A 23,621-nucleotide genomic window follows, 5' to 3' on the forward strand; every position below is an offset into this window, starting at 1 on the left:
TTTAGACACACCCACTCCTTTCCAGACGCCCACTACTTTCCTTTAGACACACCCACTCCTTTCCAGACGCCCACTACTTTCCTTTAGACACACCCACTCCTTTCCACACGCCCACTACTTTCCTTTAGACACACCCACTCCTTTCCAGACGCCCACTACTTTCCTTTAGACACACCCACTCCTTTCCAGACGCCCACTACTTTCCTTTAGACACACCCACTCCTTTCCACACGCCCACTACTTTCCTTTAGACACACCCACTCCTTCCCACACGCCCACTACTTTCCTTTAGACACACCCACTCCTTCCCACACGCCCACTACTTTCCTTTAGACACACCCACTCCTTTCCAGACGCCCACTACTTTCCTTTAGACACACCCACTCCTTTCCACACGCCCACTACTTTCCTTTAGACACACACATTTAGTTTGTAAATGATGTCTGAGTGTTGGAGTGTGCCCCTGGCTATCCATAAATACAATTTAAAAAATAAAATGGTGTCGTCTGGTTTACATAATATAAGGAATTTGAAACGATTTCTGCATTTACTTTTACTTTTGATACTTAAGTATATTTAAAACCAAATACTTTTAGACTTTTACTCAAGTAGTATTTTACTGGGTGACTTTCACTTTCACTTGAGTCATTTTCTATTAAGGTATCTTTACTTTTACTCAAGTATGACAATTGGGTGCTTTTTCTACCACTGACAATGCCACAGATGTCTCAAGTTTTGAGGGTGCATGCAACTGGCATGATGACTGCAGGAATGTCCACCAGAGCTGTTGCCAGATAATTTAATGGTAATTTCTCTACCATAAGCCACCTCCAACTTTGTTTTAGAGAATTTGGCAGTATGCCCAACCACCCTCACAACTGCAGACCAAGTGTATGGTGGTGTGTCGGCGAGCGGTTTGCTGATGTCAATGTCATGAACAGAGTACCCCGTGTTCATGTCAGGGTTATGGTATGGGCAGGCATACGTGTACCACAGCTTGTTCCAGTTCCCACCAATATACAGCAACTTCGCACAGCCACTGAAGAGGAATGGGACAACATTCCACAGGCCACAATCAACAGATTGATCAACTCTATCCAAAGTAGAAGTGTCCCAGAGGAGGAGGAGGCAGCGGCAGATACCCCATTCTCATGTAATGGGGTAGGGCCCAGTGATGCCAACTTAGCTATTTTGTTGCTAGATTTAGCAACTTTTCAGACTACCCTGGCAACTTTTTTTTCAAACAGCACCTAGCAACAAATTTAGCTACTTTTAAAAACTTATTTGGAACTTTTAGCAACTTTTGAAAAGTGACTCAAACACTAAAATGCACACATTTTACCTCTAAATGACACTAAAACGATTTTATCTGTCACACACTCAGTCACAACACACATGGCTGGCTGCAAAAGTGCATTGTGAGTGACGTCAGCAGCAGGCGCTCAGCTCGTGCACAGGCAGCAGCAGGCCAGCCAAGCAGCACAACAACCTGGAGAGAGCTGGAGAGAGATGCCTAGCGCACACATAATTATTTGAGTTAAGTTGCTTGTTCAATAAGATAGCATATATACCTTGTTATTAGCTTGTACCTATAATTGTTGATCAGTTAGGTAGCATGTTTACGAACTACCAATACACTACTAGTTAATAAGAATATAAATCAAATGTAATTGTTCAATAATGTGTAATGTGTAATTGTTCAATAATTCAATGTGTTGTGTTTATAAATAAAAATATCTGATCATATAAATGTTATGTGTTTATATTACTTTCACAAATACAAATATGTGATAATAAACAAACAAATCTAAACTAACAAATGTCAAATTAAATTTGTAGCGGAGATGGCCAGTCAATTTGATTAACGTTATTGTGTATTCTATGTAATGATGCAGTTTTACGTTATTACGTAATGACTTCTTCACGCAAAGACATCACAACGTTATTGAGCATCTTTTAGCAATAAATCGACCTGCCTCTAGCAACTTCCCCTGAAAATGAGTTGGCAACACTGGTAGGGCCGTCCCAAGGATCCCGAAATGCACTGACCGTTGCACAGTAGTAGTGGGGGAACAGGAAGTTCCGGCAGGCGCGCCCATCCAATGTTCTTCACAATAAAGAAAGCGCCAGAACTGTGCAGTCAAGAAGGTAACCTTTGTGTCCGTTTCTATTTATTACTACAGGTATGTAATAGCACGATTAAACTTTCTAATGTCGAAAGAACATGTCATAACATGCTAGTTAACACATTCGTTAAGGTATTATCACGTTTGGTAAAGGTTTGATGTGTTATTTTTGTGTCAAACCGAGTAAGTGAAAGAACGTGATAAAAACTATTTTACAAGTCACATAGCTAGAGATTTTGGGTTTGTCTGAGTGAATGTACATAATTTTCTCATTTTAGTTTAATAAATAATCAGTTTATTTGATATTTCTGAGTTCGTTTAGCATATTATTGCTTTTGTGTAAAATTCCCATGCTGGTAAAATGGCGGCTACTCTCGGTCAGCGTCAACGGACTTCAGTGAGGACAGTGCGGGTGCATCAGATAGAGACAATTTCACTGTCGCACTACTGTTTTGAAGCTGAATGTAATGATTATCAGTTTTCTACATGTGTACTAATATTCAGACACATTCACTAGTTTCAGTCTTTATCAATAAATGTTGCTATGGTGTGAACAGGAAATACAATTGGTTTTTGATTGAAGTAATACAGTGAAGACAAGGTTTAAGGAAATTAGCACACAGTGCTGTCTAAAACAAACTGTAACCTTGTACTAAATGGATTTTGAGTCATTTATGCATTTATCTACTATAGGTTAGGTATTAGCTCAAAAGTATTGTGGAGCTCCTGCTCCTTAATATAAACAGTACCGGCACCCAAAATGAGTATTGGCACCTATTTCAGTCCAAGTAAAGCACTGAATTAGATAATTGAACAAGAAAAAAGTATATTTTTAGAGAATAAAGATATTGCCAGAACTGTCAACACTAACTTTTGTGTCTGTGCTCTATATTACTACTAGCAGATTCAGATAAGTCTGAGGCCGGTAACATCAACAGTGAGGACAAACCCAGCCTGCCTCTCTCCTTCCACACTGAGTCCAAACCTACAGTCACTGGGTCCTGATTGTGACAGTGGAGCCCAGTTTGCATCGCAATATCCAGAGATGGCGTCAGTGAAGCTGGAAGATTGCAGTCAAACACTGGAGCTTAATGTCAACATTAAAGATGAAGAAGAGGAGGAGAAGATTGGGAAATCTGTTTCTCAGGGTAAGAGCAGATTCTATCCAATTAAGTTTGTTGGACATGATTTGGAAAGGCACACACCTGTCTATATACAGTGCATTCGGAAAGTATTCAGACCCCTTGACTTTTTTGAGATTTTGTTACGTTACAGCCTTATTGTAAAATAGATTAAATTGTTTTTTTCCCTCATCAATCTACTCACAATACCCCATAATGATAAAGCCAAAACTGGTTTTTGTTCAATTGTTGCAAAAACAACATCTGAACGATCACATTTCAAAATGTCTTTCTACTCTGCGAGTGTCTAAACCAGGGCTCTTCAATTCCGGTCCTGGAGGGCCGAAACACCTCTGTTTTTCATCCTCTCCTTCTAATCAGGGGCTAATTCAGACCTTGGACACCAGGTGAGTGCAATTAACTACCAAGTAGAAATAAAAAACAGAAGTGTTTCGACCCTCCTGGACCGGAATTGAAGAACCCTGGTCTAAACCATGATCACCTTGATCTCATTCATCTCAGTCTCATTGCAAAGGGTGTTTATTATAATACTTATGTAAACCATATATTTTTGTAGTTTTTAATACATTTGCAAAAATGTCTAAGAACTTATTTTCACTTTTTCATTATGGGGTATTGTGTGTAGATGGATGAGGAATTGTTTTATTTAATTAATTTCAGAAGAAGGCTGTAACATAACAAATTGTGGAAAAAAATCAAGGGGTCTGAATACTTTCCTAATGCACTGTACATATCCAAAAGTGGACCTAGAAGTTTGTCCTTAAATATCTATTGGGAGCCCATCTGGACCTTCCGCTTTACCTCCCTTCATATCGAAAATAGCATCAGATATTTCAACACCATCCAATTCCTTTTCCAGATCCAATTTAGTGTCTTCTGAAGTAGAGGGAAAATCAAGACCTGACTAGTTCAGTTCTCACGAGATTCAGAGTTGTAAAGTGTGTTGTAGTAGGAAGCAAATGTTTGGTTTATTTCTACAGGATCCATTGATAATTGTCCTTGTAAATTATGAATTGCATTAAAGGCTGAATTTTACTTCTTACTGTGCCAGGCCAGCAATTTACCAGGTTTTTCACCTTGATCATAGAAGGACTGTTTCAGCCTAGTTAAGCTGTTTGCAGCCTTTGAGGTGGGAAGTTCTTCATACTGATCTTTAAGACCAAATCATTCCTTGTTTACTTCTACTGAGTTATCCAAAAATGCTTCCCTCTCCAATTCTCTCATTTTCTGATTTATTAGATTTGAAACTGGTAAAACGTATAATTTGCCCCCAAATATGTGCTTTGAAAGCCTCCCATCTGGTACTCGCTGACGTTTGGTCAGTGTTCAATGTCAAATAGACATCTATATGCACTCCAACGTAATGTAAGAAGTCTGGGTCCTGTAACCATCTGGGATGCAAACGCCATCTAGAGGATCCTTTTACTAGTTTTGTATCCCTATAGAATAATCACACAAGGGAATGGTCATTCAAAACAATAGTATCATATCCACTTCCTGTTACATTGGGAAGCAATGAGCAATAAACTAAAAAGTAGTCTACATGAGAATATGATTTAAATGTGAACATGAATTCTCCCTTTTACTCGGGTTCTGAGTCCTCCAAGGTTCACATAGATTTAAGTCCTTAATGAAATGCTGTAATTTCTTTCTACTCTGCGAGTGGCAAGTGTCTAAACCAGAGGAGCGATCTAGATGAAGATCAAGAGTGCAATTAAAGTCCCCTGCCATTAGGACCTTACCAGGAATGGAGGCTATCAATGGAAAATACATTCTCAAAGAATTTGGGATTATCATCATTAGGACCATAAACATTAACCAGATTAATATGCTCATTCAAAAGAGTTCCCTGCATCAAAATGTATCTACCAGCTGTATCAGTTATAATAGGATCCACTTGAAACGGAACAGATTAGTGAATTAAAACCATAACACCATGAGAATGAGAGGAGAAACAGGATGCTACTACTTGCCCTTGCCATCTCCTGCATACTTTAAGTAGCTCATCCTTCAACAAGTGAGTTTCTTGTAGGAACACAATAGATTAATGAAGTTGTTTAAGCCTAGTAATAACCTGTTTTAAGCTTGGATAGTTTACAAACTCCACAGACATTCCACAAAGTACATTTAAGTTTTGCATTTGAAGTCATTTAACCAAAGATGTGAACATGGAATAAGCTATAGCATAAAGGCATATCTAAAATCAGTTTAGTAACCACAAAGACCGCATTAATATTTTGTAGTGAGGAAAATATGTAAAGATCTGTTGAAACAAACATAGATATTTCCTAACAGTAAAACACTGAACCCCATTCCACTGTCTCCCTAACCGAGACAACCAAAGCTTCCTCTCCCACCTCCCCCTAATCGTAGCGTGTAGCCTGGTGGACGACTGATCCATTAAAGAGAGCAGTCTAACCTAAGTGACGCTAAACAAAACAAAATCTGTCTCCTGCCTTCTCTCGGCCATTACTTCTCACGAACAAAACAAAATACATATCTTGCAAGATGATATGTGAAATATCACAACAAAAGGCCTCTCTAGCAAGATGAAATGTGAAATATCACGTAGTATTTGTTTGAAAAGTAGCAAAGAATAGCTCCACCTAAAACAGTAACGCTAGTTAGTGAAGCCTGAGACTAACGTTAACGTTACAGTATGGACCGTCCAAAATAGTGGTAGATGATCCACAACACAGGGTCTGCTGCTAGTAGCTACCATTTATTCACTACTAAATGTAAGCCTATGTGAGAAAAAATAAAAAGAGATCATTGAATATGTGCTACGTTACCCAAAGGCCCTTTGCACATGATGTTAGGCTTGCACCTGAGTGTCAATCATTTTAGTCCAAGGATATGATCAAAAGGCCTCCATCATTCTTAAATGGAAGAAGTTTGGAACCACCAATACTTTTTCTAGATCTGGCCGCCCAGACAAACTAAGCAATCCGGAGAGAAGGGCCTTGGTCAGGGAGGTCACCAAGAAGCCGGTGGTCACTCTGACAGAGCTCCAGAGTTCCTCTGGAGATGGGAGAAACTTCCAGAAGGGCAGCCATCTCTGCAGCACTCCACCAATCAGGCCTTTATGGTAGAGTGGCCAGACGGAAGCCACTCCTCATGAAAAGGCACGACTGCCCGCTGGGAGTTTGCCAAAAGACACCTAAAGGACTCTCAGACCATGAGAAACAAGATTCTCTGGTCTGATGAAACCAAAATGGAACTCTTTGGCCTGAATGCCAAGCGTCACGTCTGGAGGAATCCTGGCACCATCCCAACGGTGAAGCATGGTGGTGGCAGCATCATGCTGTGGGGATGTTTTTCAGTGGCAGGGACTGGGAGACTAGTCAGGATCGAGGGAAAGATGAACGGAGCAAAGTACAGAGAGAACTGAAAATAGCTGTGCGGCGACACTACCCATCTTACCTGACAAGCTTGAGAGGATCTGCATAGAAACTCCCCAAATACAGGTATGCCAAGCTTGTAGCGTCATACCCAAGAAGACTCGAGGCTGTAATCACTGCCAAAGGAGCTTCAACAAAGTACTGAGTAAAGTCTGAATACAGTTTTTATTTATTATTTTTGCAAAAATGGTGTCATAACACCTAGCGATCAAACAGGGAAATGGTTCCAATCATTTTTCCTTTTTATTAATTTTAGAAACACTTAGAATAATGGCTGTGTTTCGTGTAGGCTTACCCTGGCGTGACTTTTAGCAATATTCGGCTCTATTTCCTCTCAGATTATAAAACTCTAATTATCATCAAAGTAGACATCATGCAAAACAACAAATCACTGCAAGCTCCTGCACGTCATCTCTAGCTGTAACCTTTGATAACAGGTATTGTGTCAATTTAAAACGAATTAACTGTGGTGGCAGGTGCAGTGATGAACGCCGAGAAGGAGCTGAGTGTAGAGAGAAGCAGTTTGTTGAGGGAGGTTATCGTCTAGTGTAAAAAGAGGGATACGTCCTCCAGTAGCTCAGAGATGGAACCTGGTGAGAGTGAGGATGAATTACCTGCGGTGAGGAACTCCGAGTTCGGGCCTCGTTCCAAGGATGATAAGGATGATTCTGGCCCAGTGGTAGTGAGATTTGTAGAGAGAATGGATCCATATGTGGTGTCAGGTTAGATGGAGAAGAGGTTGGGGACTGTTGAGTTGGTGAAGGTAACTGAGTGGACTCGTGATGATTTATTGTTTCTCCTCTGTCCAGAGGGAGCGGGCGCTGCGGATTACGTGATTAGGGACAGGAATTGTGACTTTAATTGCTCTCCGGAACAGTGTGGCATTGAAAGGAGTGATAACGGGGTTAGGTTTAAGTGTTGAGGATGAGCAGTTGAAATGGAAGATTCCAGGTGTCTGTGACACCCTCCGTTTGGTGAGACGTAGATCCAGTGTAGAGCGTGGGGAAACAGAGAATACATTATCTGTCATGCTGGATTTTGATGCATAGTCTCTGCCAGATAAGATCAAGGTAGGAAGTGTCAGTTATCCCGTGAGCGATTTTGTTCCGTAAATACTACACTGTTTTAGGGGTGAAGTTTATGGGCCTGTTGCAGCAGTGTGTAGGCGTGAGATGCCTAGATGTGACAAGTGTGCAGGAGGGCATGAGATGAAGAAATGTGTGGTATCGGTGGAGAAAGTTCTGTGTGTTAGTTGTGGGGGTGCTAACGGGCTGGAGATCTGAGAGGTGTCAGGTGAGAGAAAGGCAGATTGTGGTCCTCTATAGCTCAACTGTAGCTCAATTGGTAGAGCACGGCACTTGTAACGGGTAGTGGGTTCGATCCCCGTGACCACCCATACGTAAAAATGTATGCGCACATGACTGTAAGTCGCTTTGGATAAAAGCGTCTGCTAAATGGCATATTATTAGATTGAGGTTGCCAGGGTTACAGTAGTACAGAAAGTGTTGTAGCAGAAGCAGTGAAGAGAGTGGTAGAGGAAGATGGGTACATGGTGAGGATTCCTGTGAGTAGGCAGAGACCAAGAGCGAGTGATTGGAAGAATATGTGCTTCAGTAAGGTGGGCTTTTTAGCATTTATAGCAATGGTTTTCAATTGTACTGCAGAAATGGATCAAAAAGTCCCAGAAAATAGAGGCTGTGGTGGCAGCGGCAGAGAAGTACTTGGGATTGCGAGGATTTACTGCAGAACAGCTGCAGGGGGTGTTGAGTGGTAGTGGTCTGGCGTAGGACTAGATGGTGTTAAATAGTGGAATGGGGTGGTGGGTTTTTGTCGTGGAAAATCGCCACAAAGGGACTCCAAGTCAAATGAGTCCCTTGTTGGAGAGGTTCCAACAAACGTAAAAGCACCATAGTACACGTCGGTCGGGAGCTCTGCCGGGGCAGTCCCGTTAGTTGTCCTATATACTGCTTACACAGACAAGTTATATTTGCATGATTTTAGCTTTATTAATTAATAATTAATTAATCGTTAACATTTGGTTCCTGCATGTGACCGACCAATACCTCACAAGGCTTCTTCTCTCCAAGCTGAGACCTTGAAACTGAGATATCCCTTTTGGTTCCCAGAACAATGTTCTGGGCGTACTGCCAATTGGTCTGAGGAGGTCAGTCATCTGCACGAACCAAGAACATTTACCCTCAAATTTTTTAGAGCAGGCTATTACTGCAATTTTGTATTAATTACCGTATCAATGAATTTAATGTATATAGGCTCTGAATGGCCTCACACACCAGTACAGTAGGTGGCAGTGTATGCACCTAAATCCCGCCAACCAAATCCCGAAGAAGAAGGATGGAGAATGTGAAAAAGGAGCAGCGTTCATCTTTATTATTGATGTTTGATGAAGAGTATCTACCACCCTATGTAAAGCTGGGATATATAATATACCCCATAAGAGAGTTTGTGTAAAACCTGATGCAATGCAAGAAATGTAAAAAGTTTGGCCACATGTCAAGTGTTTGCAGACGGAAGGAATATGTTATTGAAGAGCATGTGAATGTAAAATGTTGTAACTGTGGTGGGGGTCATATTCCTGAATTCCCAGAGTGCCCTGTTAGGGTGAAAGGGGTTGAGGTGTCAAGGATCAGGGCTGTACAGCAAATCTCCTATGTGGAGGCGGTGAAGAGAGTTATAGTAGCAAGAGGCCACAGTTCTGAAGAAGATATGGCGGTGGATGCACTGCAACCAGTTGCAAAGTTTGTACGTCAATCAAGTGATCTGAATACACTTATTTTTGAAGGTGGATTTTTTAGTATTTATAGCCACAGTTATTAATTTTACTGCACAATAAGTCCAAGAAGCTGGACATCATTATATCTGTAGCTGAGAAGTTTTTGGGCCTCCAAGACTTCACGGCAGAAGCCCTGCAAGGTCTACTGTAGCCAGAAAATGTTCCACCCTCACAGGATCCTTCTGAGCCTGTGTAGGGACCTGATTAGAACAGAAAAGCAGGCTGATTTAGTTCAATTTTAATATAGTTATTGATAGTTTGTATGATTTTTTTTAAATACTGTATACACTGAATAAACATATAAACGCAACATGTAAAGTGTTGGTCCCATGTTTCATGAGGTGAAATAAAAGATCCCAGAAATGTTCCAGACACAAACTTATTTCTAAAATGTTGTGCACACATTTGTTTACATCCCTGTTAGTGAGCATTTCTCCTTTGCCAAGATAATCCATCCACCTGACAGGTGTGGTATATCAAGAAGCTGATTAAATAGCATGATCATCATTACACAGGTGCACCTTGTGCTGGGGACAAGAGTAGCTGAATAGGTTCTTGGCAGCATCTAATGGGGATCCCTAACAAATACAAAAATGACACTCTAAAATGTGCAGTTTTTTCACACAACAAAATGCCACAGATGTCTCAAGTTTTGAGGGAGCATGCAATTGGCATGCTGACTGCAGGAATGTCCACCAGAGCTGTTGCCAGAGAATGTTAGGTTAATTTCTCTACCATTAGCTGCCTCCAATGTTGTTTTAGAGAATTTTGCCCAACCAGCCTCACAACTGCTGACCACCGTGTAATGGCGTTGTGTGGGCGTGCGGTTTGCTGATGTCAGTGTTGTGAACAGAGTACCCCATGGTGGTATCGGGGTTATGGTACAGTGGGGGAAAAAAGTATTTGGTCAATAACAAAAGTTTCTCAATACTTTGTTATATATCCTTTGTTGGCAATGACACAGGTCAAACATTTTCTGTAATTCTTCACAAGGTTTTCACACACTGTTGCTGGTATTTTGGCCCATTCCTCCATGCAGATCTCCTCTAGAGCAGTGATGTTTTGGGGCTGTCGCTGGGCAGCACGGACTTTCAACTCCCTCCAAAGATTTTCTATGGGGTTGAGATCTGGAGACTGGCTAGGCCACTCCAGGACCTTGATATGCTTCTTACGAAGCCACTCCTTCGTTGCCCGGGCAGTGTGTTTGGCATCATTGTCATGCTGAAAGACCCAGCCACGTTTCATCTTCAATGCCCTTGCTGATGAAAGGAGGTTTTCACTCAAAATCTCACGATACATGGCCCCATTCATTCTTTCCTTTACACGGATCAGTCGTCCTGGTCCCTTTGCAGAAAAACAGCCCCAAAGCATGATGTTTCCACCACCATGCTTCACAGTAGGTATGGCATTCTTTGGATGCAACTCAGCATTCTTTGTCCTCCAAACACGACTAGTTGAGTTTTTACCAAAAAGTTATATTTTGGTTTCATCTGACCATATGACATTCTCCCAATCCTCTTCTGGATCATCCAAATGCACTCTAGCAAACTTCAGATGGGCCTGGACATGTACTGGCTTAAGCAGGGGGACACGTCTGGCACTGCAGGATTTGAGTCCCTGGCGGCGTAGTGTGTTACTGATGGTAGGCTTTCTTACTTTGGTCCCAGCTCTCTGCAGGTCATTCACTAGGTCCCCCCGTGTGGTTCTGGGATTTTTGCTCACCGTTCTTGTGATCATTTTGACCCCACGGGCTGAGATCTTGCGTGGATCCCCAGATCGAGGGAGATTATCAGTGGTCTTGTATGTCTTCCATTTCCTAATAATTGCTCCCACAGTTGACTTCTTCAAACCAAGCTGCTTACCTATTGCAGATTCAGTCTTCCCAGCCTGGTGCAGGTCTACAATTTTGTTTCTAGCGTCCTTTGACAGCTCTTTGGTCTTGGCCATAGTGGAGTTTGGAGTGTGACTGTTTGAGGTTGTGGACAGGTGTCTTTTTATACTGATAACAAGTTCAAACAGGTGCCATTAATACAGGTAACGAGTGGAGGACAGAGGAGCCTCTTAAAGAAGAAGTTACAGGTCTGTGAGAGCCAGAAGTCTTGCTAGTTTGTAGGTGACCAAATACTTATTTTCCACCATAATTTGCAAATAAATTCATAAAAAATCATAAAATGTGATTTTCTGGAGAGAAAAAAATCTCAATTTGTCTGTCATAGTTGACGTGTACCTATGATGAAAATTACAGGCCTCTCTCATCTTTTTAAGTGGGAGAACTTGCACAATTGGTGGCTGACTAAATACTTTTTTTCCCCACTGTATGGCATGGTGTAAGCTACAGACAACTAATACAATTGCATTTTATCGATGGCAGTTTGAATGCACAGAGATGCCATGACAAAGATCCTGAGGCCCATTAAATACTTATTTCCCTAATTAAAATGCAAATCAATTTATAACATTTTTGACATGCGTTTTTCTGGATTTCTTTGTTGTTATTCTGTCTCTCACTGTTCAAATAAACCTACAATTAAAATAATAGACTGATCATGTCTTTGTCAGTGGACAAACGTACAAAATCAGCAGGGGATCAAATACTTTTTTCCCTCACTGTACATGGTTTGACACCAGTATTGCCAGCATTTGTTTTATTTACTGGGCTATCTAGAGTGATCAGATAGTAGACTAAAGAAGTGAAGTAGACAAACTGCCAATGTTTTAAAGTTCTATTAAATGAGTCTGTGTAGTTACTAACCCTTGTGATAGTGAGTGGAGGATGATATGGCTTCTACATCTGCAAGGCTTGCTCTTTGGGGTTTTTGGCTGGGTTTCTATAAAGCACTTTGTGACAACTTCTGATGTAAGAAGGGCTTCATAAAATACATTTGATTGACATGTATATCACACCAACTGACTGGTTCTTCTGATGTTGTTCACACAGGAGACCATGTTGAGACATTCTCTACATCCAGCGAGCAACAGCAGGAAGATCACAGAGCTAAGAGGTCTCACCACTGCCCACATTGTGAGGAGAGTTTCTCAATTCTATCAAAGTTAAAAATACACCTACAAGTACACACAGGAGAGAATCTGTATTCCTGTACTGACTGTGGGAAGAATTTCACAACATCAAAGGCTCTGACAGTTCATCAGAGAGTGCACACAGGAGAGAAGCCTTACTCCTGTTCTGACTGTGGGAAGAATTTCTCTCGACAGGATAGCTTAAAATCACACCAGTGGATACACACAGGAGAGAAGCCTTACTCCTGCTCTGACTGTGGGTTAAGTTTCTCTCATCTTGGCAGCTTAAAAAAACATGAACGTATACACACAGGAGAGAAGCCTTACTCCTGCTCTGACTGTGGGAAGAATTTCTCTCGACAGGACGGCTTAAAATTGCACCAAAGGATACACACAGGAGAGAAGCCTTACTCCTGCTCTGACTGTGGGTTAAGTTTCTCTCATCTTGGAAGCTTAAAAAAACATGAACGTATACACACAGGAGAGAAGCCTTACTCCTGCTCTGACTGTGGGTCAAGTTTCTCTCATCTTGGCAGTTTAAAAAAACATGAACGTATACACACAGGAGAGAAGCCTTACTCCTGCTCTGACTGTGGGTTAAGTTTCTCTGAACTTTCCATTTTAAAAAGACATGAACGTATACACACAGGAGAGAAGCCTTACTCCTGCTCTGACTGTGGGGCAAGTTTCTCTCAACTGGGCAGCTTAAAAAAACATGAACGTATACACACAGGAGAGAAGCCTTACTCCTGCTCTGACTGTGGGAAGAGTTTCTCTCAACTGTCCCACTTAAAATTACATGAACGTATACACACAGGAGAGAAGCCTTACTCCTGCTCTGACTGTGGGAAGAGTTTCTCTCAACTGGGCCCCTTAAAATTACATGAACGTATACACACAGGAGAGAAGCCTTACTCCTGCTCTGACTGTAAGATGAGATTCTACATATCTGGCAATTTAAAAAGACACCAACGTATACATAAGAAGTGGTAGTGGATTGGATACACTCTATTGTAATCCTATTGTTTCTCACTGTGAGAGAACTGTGCAGAGGAACGGGAAAGTTGTAGAATTTTAGCATCTCTTTACTGATCAGTGTGCACCTTGTCAGTTTTGCAGTGCTTAGATAGCTCCTACTGTAAAGATAATGAGATATCTAGGATATTGAGGAAACCACGAGTACATGCATCCATGCCGTGTGTCAGCATTGCAGGATGGTGGTGATGGTGTGGGGTGTGTTTTCATGGCAGACATTGGGCCCCTGAATAAAAGTGGAGAAACGTTTGAATGCCACAGGATATCTAAAAATCATTGTCAATCAGGTGCATCCCTTCATGGCAGAAGTTATCCATCTGCAAATATATTTTTTCAGCAGGATTATGCCCCATGCCACAAGGCTTGTCCAGGAATGGTTCCACGAACATGACGGTGAATTCGGGTTACTGCAGTGGCCTGCCGAGGCACCAGATCTCAATCCAATTGTGCATCTGTTGTAGGAGATGGAACGAGCTATTCTGAGTAGAAATCCACTGCCAGACAACTTGACACAACTGTGGGAAGCATTGCAGTCAACATGGGCCAGCATCCCAGTGGAACGCTTTCGACACCTTGTAGAGTCCATGCCCCGACAAATTGAGGCTGTTCTGATGACAAAGACTATCAGCTGTTCAGAAATGACAGGTCCAGAGAGGGGATGCAAGGAGGGGGCGTGGCTATGTATGTGAATCACAGTATGCAGGCAAAGAGAAGAATAACTGACCTAGAGAAAGAAGAGTTTGAGTGTCTTCAGCTCCGTCCTAAACAACACCCCAGCTCAGTTTCATCTCTGGTAGTGGAGTGCTCTAACATCCACCATGGGCACATGACAAAACACTGCAGCAGAACACTGTGGATTATCTCATAATCACTGTCCATGTGATCAGGATGTCCTCTCCCCAAATGGGTCTCATCCTGTGTGGAGACTTTAATCACCTGCCCATCAAGATGCTGACAAACTCCCATCCAGACATGAAACAAGTGGCCGAAGACAAGACCACAGAGGGGACTCCATCCTAGATCTGATCAACACAACCCACTGTACTTACTCCTCTCGGATCCAGTGATCACAAATGTCTGCTGTTCTCTCCAAACACAACATCAGGAGGGAGAAGAGAGGTGCAGCGGAAAAAAGGTTCCGGCAACATCTGTCTGACATTGAACTGTGTCCAAGGTTACTAGCCTGGCTCCACAGCTACACCACCGAAAGAGGGCAGAGGGTGATGGCAACTGGCACATTTAGCCCTTGGTCAGAGGACCATCCACAACCTGCACCACTAATCCTAGGAGGACAGGAAGTACCAGTGGTAACAACAACCAAGTATCTTGATTTTAATCTAGACTCTAACCTCAGTGGTGACATGTGGAGCAGCCAGTGAGAAAGGCCTCGAATCGCCTTTTTGGCTGTTCTGGAATACGGTGGAGTGCTGTTAGTTGGATGCAGTAAAAAGCAGCAGGCCCAATGAGACAGGGTGCAGAGGAGGGCCTTGAGGATCATCTCCAGAGGTGGAGCAGTCCAACCACAGCTCCTGTCACTGCAGAGCAGGCGAGAACAGGCTGCAGTGCACCTTGTGAAGGACATGCACACTCTTGACCATCCACTGAATGACCTGCTCCCTCCAAGAAGAGGTAACTGCACCACCAGGCTCCTGAGAAACAGCCACAAACTGTCCTGTATAACTGCCCGTACAAACCGCCTGCGAAACGCCACTACCCACTGCTTTTTTTAAATCACATTTTAATATTTAAATTTCCATCATGAAAAATGTCCTGTAATGTTTCAAGTGTTCTGTATTCTACTTATGTCACGTATTGTGTTATGTATTTAACAGGTAGCCTAGCGGTTAAGAGTGTTGGGCCAGTAACTGAAAGGTCGCTGGTTTGAATCCCGAGCCAACTAGGTCAAAAAGCTGTCATTGTGGCCTTGAGCAAGGCAATTAACCCCAATTGGTCCTATAAGTCGCTCTGGATAAGAGCATCTGCTAAATTACAAATATGTAATGAAAAATCATGTTTGTACATTAATTTGTGCTGGGCAACCTCTTCTTCTCTTGTGCATAAATATAACAAAGTGTTTAAAGTGAAATAGTTAGTGTCTATACAGTGCATTCTGAAAGTATTCAGACCCCTTGACTTTTTCAACCAAAAAATAAGTTACAGCCTTATTGTAAAAATGATTTTTTTTTTTTACAAACAACAAAAGCAACAAAAATCCCTCATCAATCTACACACAATACCCCATAATGACAAAGTGGAAACAGGTTTAGACATTTTTGCAAAAACTTATTTACATTAGTATTCCAGACCCTTTGCTATGAATCTCGAAATTTTGCTCAGGTGCATCCTGTTTCCATTGATATTCCTTGATGTTTCTACAACTTGATTGGAGTCCACCTGAGATAAATTCAATTGATTGGACATGGTTTGAAAAGGCACACATCTGTCGATATAACATCCCACAGTTGACATTGCATGTCAGAGCAAAAACCAAGCCATGAGGTTGAAGGAATTGTCCGTAGAGCTCCGAGACAGGATTGTGATGAGGCACAGATCTGGGGAAGGGTACCAAAAAATGTCTGCAGCATTGAAGGTCCCCAAGAACACCGTGGCCTCCTCCATTCTTAAATGGAAGAAGTTTGGAATCACCTAGATTCTTCCTAGAGCTGTCCACCCGGCCAACTGCGCAATCGGAGGAGAAGGGCCTTGGTCAGGGAGGTGACCAAGAACCCGATGATCACTTTGACAGAGCACCAGAGTTCAGCCCGCTTGGAGTTTGCCAAGAGGCACCTAAAGGACTGACCATGAGAAACAAGATTCTCTGGTCTGTTGTTACCAAGATTGAACTCTTTGGCCTGAATACCAAGCGTCACTTCTGGAGGAAACCTGGCACCATGCCTACGGTGAAGCATGGTCGTGGCAGTATCATGCTGTGCAGATGTTTTTCAGAGGCAGGGACTGGGAGACTAGTCAGGATCAAGGGAATAATGAACGGAGCAAAGTACAGAGAGATCCTTGATAAAAACCTGCTCCAGAGTGCTCAGGACTTCAGACTGGGGCGAAGGTTCACCTGGCCCAGCCAGAGCCCAGACTTGAACCCGATTGAACATCTCCGGAGAGACCAGAAAATAGCTGTGCAGCAACGCTCCCCATCCAACCTGACAGAGTTTGAGAGGATCTGCAGAGAAGAATGAATGAAACTCCCCAAATACAGGTGTGCCAAGCTTGTAGCATCATACCCAAGAAGACTCGATGCTGTAATCGCTGCCAAAGGTGCTTCAAGAAAGTACTGAGTAAAGGGTCTGAATACTTAGATATTTCCATTTTTTATTAATAAATTAGGAATAATGTCTAAAAACCTGTGTTTTGCTTTGACATTATGGGGTATTGTGTGTAGATTGATGAAGGGGAAAAATGATTTAACCAACTTTAGAATATGGCTGTAACATAATAAAATGAGGAAAAAGTTAAGGGGTCTGAATACTTTCAGATTGCACTGTATATAGCCAAGCTACCATTGACTAGGTATTGGCACCCCATGTATATAGCCAAGCTACCATTGACTAGGTATTGGCACCCCATGTATATAGCCAAGCTACCATTGCTCATTGTGTATTAATTCCTCGTACTACAATCTTTTTCCTATTATTATAATTGTTTAATTGTGTTCTCCATTGTTGGTCAACATTTCACTGTTAGTCTACACCTGTTGTTTACCAAGCATGTGACAATTAAAATGAAATGACTACGTATTTAGTTAATTGTCTTCTAAAACTATACTGAAAAAATATATAAACTTGACATGTAAAGTGTTGGTCCCATGTTTCATGAGCTGAAATAAAAGATCCCAGCTATTTTCCATACGCACAAAAAGCTTATTTCTCTCAAATTTGGTGCACAAATTTGTTTCCATTTCTGTTGGTGAGCATTTCTCCTTTGCCAAGATAATCAATCCACCTGCGAGTTGTGGCATATCAAGAAGCTGATTAAACAGCATGATCATTACACAGGTGCACCTTGTGCTGGGTACAATAAAAGGCCACTCTGAAATGTGCAGTTTTGTCACACAACACAATGCCACAGATGTCTACATTTTGAGGGAGTGCACAATTGGCATGCTGACTGCAGGAATGTTCACAAGAGCTGTTGCCAGAGAATTGAATGTACATTTCTCTACCGAGAATTTGGCAGAACGTCCAACTGGCTTCACAGCCGCAGACGACGTGTAACCGTGCAAGCCCAGGACCTCCACATCTGGCTTCTTCACCTGCAGGATCATCTGAGACCAGCCACCTGGACAGCTGATGAAACTGAGGAGTATTTATATCTGTAATAAAGCCCTTTAGTGGGGGAAAATCATTCTTATTGGCTGATGGGTGGGCCCCTGTCATGTGAAATCCATAGATTAGGGCCTAATGAATGTATTTCAATTGACTGATTTCCTTATATGAACTGTACCCCAGTAAAATTGTTGAATGTTGTGTTTATATTTTTGTTCAGTTAGTTAAAATATTACAAAACAACTGATGATGATTATGTTTGGAAAACTGCATTGATCTGCCAATGAAAAATAACATTAGTGCATTCATTTGTACTGGTCAACCTCTCCTTCTCTTTTGTATTCAGTTCTTCCATATTAGATCTGACAGTAAGAATGGTTCTTATGGTTGTATTCAGTTCTTCCATATTAGATCTGACAGTATGAATGGTTCTCATGGACTGAGTGCCTGGAGTGACTACAGTCATACCAAGTTTTCTTTGACCCTGTGATCTCACCAGGACAGAACCACATGTCTCTATCACACTCCAGCCCTGAATGTGGCAGTGATGCACCTTTAACGTTGGTCTGAACACCACCAATAAACACCATAGAAGAAGAATGCCTGCTTAGCAACAACCAAGGGGCCATGCAGCTTTCCACTGTTCCAAAGACTGTCTATTATATGGAACAGATTGGCATGTGACCACTCTAACAATGTAGACACGTCCTCAAAGATTGGACATGAATCTGTGTTGGTCAAACTCTTCTCTTCTCTATCATTAAATACAACAAAACTATGTTTTAAGCTAAATATTTAGTGTTTGTCTAAAGCTGGATAAAAGACCTGAAATGAGCATCACAAAGATACATTTGACCTATGCACTAACAAGCTTTTTCAATATACGCAGCTTTGTCACCAGCTGCAGTACTGTAGCTTTATTAATCTACTGTACTTCAACATGTGCTCACATTGGATGGGTTGATTAGGATTCAAACCATGTCTTAAACTGCTACCTAGCAAGTTACAAGCCACAACACACATGTAAAGTTGCTGTAGAACTCTTTCATGGGGTGTGAAAATATATGTAATCAAAACTACTGGATATCTGTAGAAGTAAAATTGTTCTACAATTTTCTTACACTTTGGAAATGTGGAATAGTTTTTGTAGGTCGGCAGGATAAACACTATATTGAATCTCTATTAAGATTTAAGCTTGCAAAATGTAAAGGGGTGTGTAGACTTTCACTGTGACTGTATACGTACCATTGACTTGCAATGGATTTGTGCCACAAATGCTAAAAAGTTAGCAGTTATAACAATAGTAAGATAAACAATATATGCCCAGGACTATATTGAGGGACAGACTGTTGAAATGCCCAGTTGATTATGTAAACAGTCTTGTAGAACTCTGGCATTGATGGTCCATCAGAGGGTGAGTCATTGATATAAATGCTCAGAGTAAAAGAGCTGTGAAGTCACCTGTGATGGCCCACGTCTACCACAACCTTTCCTATTGTGTTTGTAAGCACCACAGCATTTTAGGCAGCCATTGTTCAAAATGTGTTCATACATACAGTACAATGGGAGGGCGTGTGGAAGGAACAGGGGAGAACCAGGAGTTTGATCTCTGACTTCTATTTAGGACTGGGATCCCTCTGTGGGCTGGGCTTTTCAGAATATCTCTCGATTCTCTTTTAAACATGCTAGGAACCTAAAGGACAGCCTAGTAAGAGCAGATGAATATGTTCCCCCTCAGCATTTCCTATCCACCCTCCCCTCAAATCATTGTGAGAACTGTAATGTGATGACCAAGGGGGATTTCTTTCTTCACCCTCATACTGGAAATAAAATGTATGTCATGGGTAGAATTTCCTGTAAAACAAAATGTGTGGTATATTTCCTGATGTGCCCATGTGGCTATTATTATGTTGGAAAGTCTAAGAGAAATTTGAAAGTTGAAAGAGCAACTCCCCTGCAGGGTTGCCAACTAATTTTCAGGGGAAGTTGTTAGAGGCAGGTCAATTTGTTGCTAAAAGTTGCTAAATTACGTTGTGATGTCATCACGTGATGACATCATTACTTTTACATTTTAGTCATTTAGCAGACGCTGTTATCCAGACCGACTTACAGTTAGTGAGTGCATACATTTTTCGTTATAACATAAAATTGCGTCATTATGTAGAATACACAATAACGTTATTCAAATTGACTGGCCATCTTGACTACAAATATTATTTGACATTTGTTAGTTTAGATTTGTTTGTTTATTATCACATATTTTTATTTGTAAAAGTAATTTGAAACGCAACACATTTATGTGATCAGATATTTTTTATTTTTAAACACAACACATTGAATTATTGAACAATTACACATTACACATTATTGAACAATTACATTTTATTCATTTTCTTATTAACTAGTAAACTAACACATTCTGAACAATTATAGTTTCAAGCAGTGTATTGGTAGTTAGTTAACATGCTACCTGATTGATCAACAATTATATGTACAAGCTAATAACAAGGTATACAGTGAGGGGAAAAAAGTATTTGATCCCCTGCTGGTTTTGTACGTTTGCCCACTGACAAAGACATGATCAGTCTATAATTTTAATGGTAGGTTTATTTGAACAGTGAGAGACAGAATAACAACAAAAAAATCCAGAAAAACACATGTCAAAAATGTTATAAATTGATTTGCATTTTAATGAGGGAAATAAGTATTTGACCCCCTCTCAATCAGAAAGATTTCTGCCTCAAGGGGGGCACTTATCCTGCGACTTAAAAAAAACGCCCCTTTTCTAAAAACAACATTTCATTAAATAACTAAAAAAGTGTAAACTGTAGCAATTTATTTCCCTTTATAGTTTATTAGCCTAAGCATGACCTTCATCCACATAATCCCCCGCCCCCCCCACACCTATTTTTTTTTTGTGTGTGTCAGCAATTAGACATTGTTCTTAGGGGGGGCGAGTTACCCCCTAGTACCCTACCGCCAGTCTCCTCTAGGTACATAGGATGGCTACTTCCCCACCAGAACCCTGGCCTGATGCGAACGGGAGTAGATTACGTTGAAAACAACGGTCGGCCATCTTGGAGACAGTCTCTACCTCTTATACCTCAGTGGTCAGGCGGGCACCATTCTTCAAATAAAGAAAAAAGCGCTAAAACTGTGTTGTAAAGACAATAGCTGTTGTGTCCGTTTCAAATGTATTACTACAGTTATGTAATAGCACGTTTCAACTTTCTAATTTATAAAGAACATTTCATAACATGCTAGGTCACAAATACGTCAAGGTATTATCAAGTTTGGTAAAGGTTTTAGCTATGTGTTATTTGTGTGTCAAACCGAGTGAGTGAAGAACATGATAAAAACTATTTTACAAGTCACATAGCTAACTAGAGACTTTGGGTTTGTCTGCGTGATTGAATGTACATCATTTCGTCAAGATAATTTAATAAATAATCAATTCATTTGAGATTTCTGAGTTCGTTTACATCAACATACTTCACTGCAGACAGTGCGGATGCATTAGAGCAGGGGTGTCAAACTCATTTTAGCTCAGGGGCCACATGGAGGAAAATCTATTCCCAAGTGGGCCGGACCGGAAAAATCATGGTATTTTCTTTGTTTTAATACGATCAACATACAACATAAAGCTGGAGCCTGAGGACAGTGTGTCCAAAATAGTACAAGCACAACATCACTATTAATCATAAAACACGTCAAGTTTATTTGAAAATTCTAAAGAAAAAGAACACACAAACACACAATGCCTCAGTGATTAACAGAACTGTTTCACAGATCACAGAACTATATCAGGGTGTCATTTCTCAGGCAGAAATGTAGATAAAAATAATGAAATCCTGTTCCCAAAACAAGTGCAAGAACCACAGAGTCAAGAATGGGTTAAATATACAAATAAAATAAAATCAATTAAAAACAATAGCACATCAACATAAAAACATATAAACATAAAGCTGGAGCCTGAGGACAGTGTCCAAAAGCACAACATCACTATTAATCATAAAACACCTCAAGTTATTTGAAAGTTCTGAGGACAAAGAACACACAAACACACAATGCCTCAGTGATTCACAGAAGTATATCACAGATCACAGAACTATATCAGGGTGTCATTTCTCAGGCAGAAATGTAGATAAAAATAATGAAATCCTGTTCCCCAAACAAGTGCAAGAACCACAGTCAAGAATAGGTTAAATATACAAATAAAATAAAAACAATTAAAAACAATAGCACATCAACATAAAAACATATACATAAATCTGAAAGCGTTGCTCAAACTCCCGTTACAGTCCCGTTATTTTATCTTTGAACCGCTTCATGTCTGCCACATGTTGGGTCGCACACACATTTTTCAGACAGGGGAAGTGAGCTGCATCACCACCGGCAAGTTGCGTCTCCCACAATGACAGCTTCAACTTGAAAGAACGTATGCTGTCATAATACCGCTTGACAACTTTGTTGCGCCCTTGCAGCTGTTTGTTCAAGTTATTCAGGTGCTCTGTAACATCCACCATAAATGCAAGGTCCGGCATCCATTCTGCGGAATGAAATTCTAACACTGGTTTGCCCTTTACTTCCATGAACTGTTCAATTTCTTCTCGTAAATCAAAGAAATGCCTCAGCACAGCACCTCGGCTTAACCATCTTACCTCAGTGTGGTATGGCAGGCCATAGATGTGGTCTTTCTCTCTGAGAAGGCTGTCAAACTGACGGTGATTCAGGCTTCTGGATCGGATGAAATTAACAGTTTGGATGACCACCTTCATGACGTTATCCATCTTTAATGACTTGCAACACAAAGCCTCCTGGTGCAAAATACAGTGAAAAATCAAAAAATCACGTCCTCCATTTGCAGATTGCACTTTCTCTCTGAACTTTGTCACAACGCCTGCTTTTTTCCCGATCATTGAGGGCGCACCATCTGTAGCCAGGCTGACAGCGCGGGACCAGTCCACTCCGACCCTGTCCAGCGCGTAGACGAGTGCGGTAAAAATATCAGCTGCTGTCGTTGTATCTGTCATCTCGAACTCCTCCACGAACTCCTCGGTGACGGTCAATGTGTCATCAACTCCGCGGATGAAAAAATGGCCAGTTGTGCAACATCTGTAATGTCCGTGCTTTCATCAATTGCAACCGAAAACGCAATAAATGACTTTACTTTTTGCTTCAACTGGCTGTCCAAATCCACTGAAAGATCGGAAATCCTGTCTGCAACTGTGTTTCTTGTCAGGCTGATATTTGCAAAAGCCTGCCGCTTTTCAGGGCACACAATCTCCGCTGCCTTCATCATGCATGTTTTTACAAATTCACCCTCACTAAATGGTTTTGAAGCCACTGCGATTTCATTAGCAATGAGGTAGCTAGCTTTCACTGCAGCGTCACTAATGTCTCGGCTGTGAGTAAACACAGACTGCTGTTTCTTCAGACCCGCCAACAGTTCATTCACCTTCTCTCATCTCCGCTGTCCTTGAAAGTTGTCATATTTGTCGGCATGAAGACTCACATAGTGGCGACGAAGGTTATATTCTTTCAGCACTGCAACATGCTCTGAACACACCAAACATACAGCTTTCCCATTCAATTCCGTGATTAAATAGGATGACCATTTTTCTTGGAACACTCTGCACTCTGTGTCCACTTTTCTATTTTTTGACAGAGACATATTGGGGCAATGAGGGTGCCAAAGCACATAATGTTAAAAGAAGAAGCCATAATAAATATCGCGGGCAAAACAAAGTAGCTCATTGGCTGCACGTGCTTGACCTACTTGCTCTGCCCCGGTATAAACAGTTTGCTTGCTAAACACAATTGAGTGGCGC

The sequence above is a fragment of the Coregonus lavaretus genome (genome assembly GCF_964263955.1).
Source record: "Coregonus lavaretus genome assembly, contig: HAP1_SCAFFOLD_48, whole genome shotgun sequence".
Lineage (NCBI taxonomy): Eukaryota > Metazoa > Chordata > Actinopteri > Salmoniformes > Salmonidae > Coregonus > Coregonus lavaretus.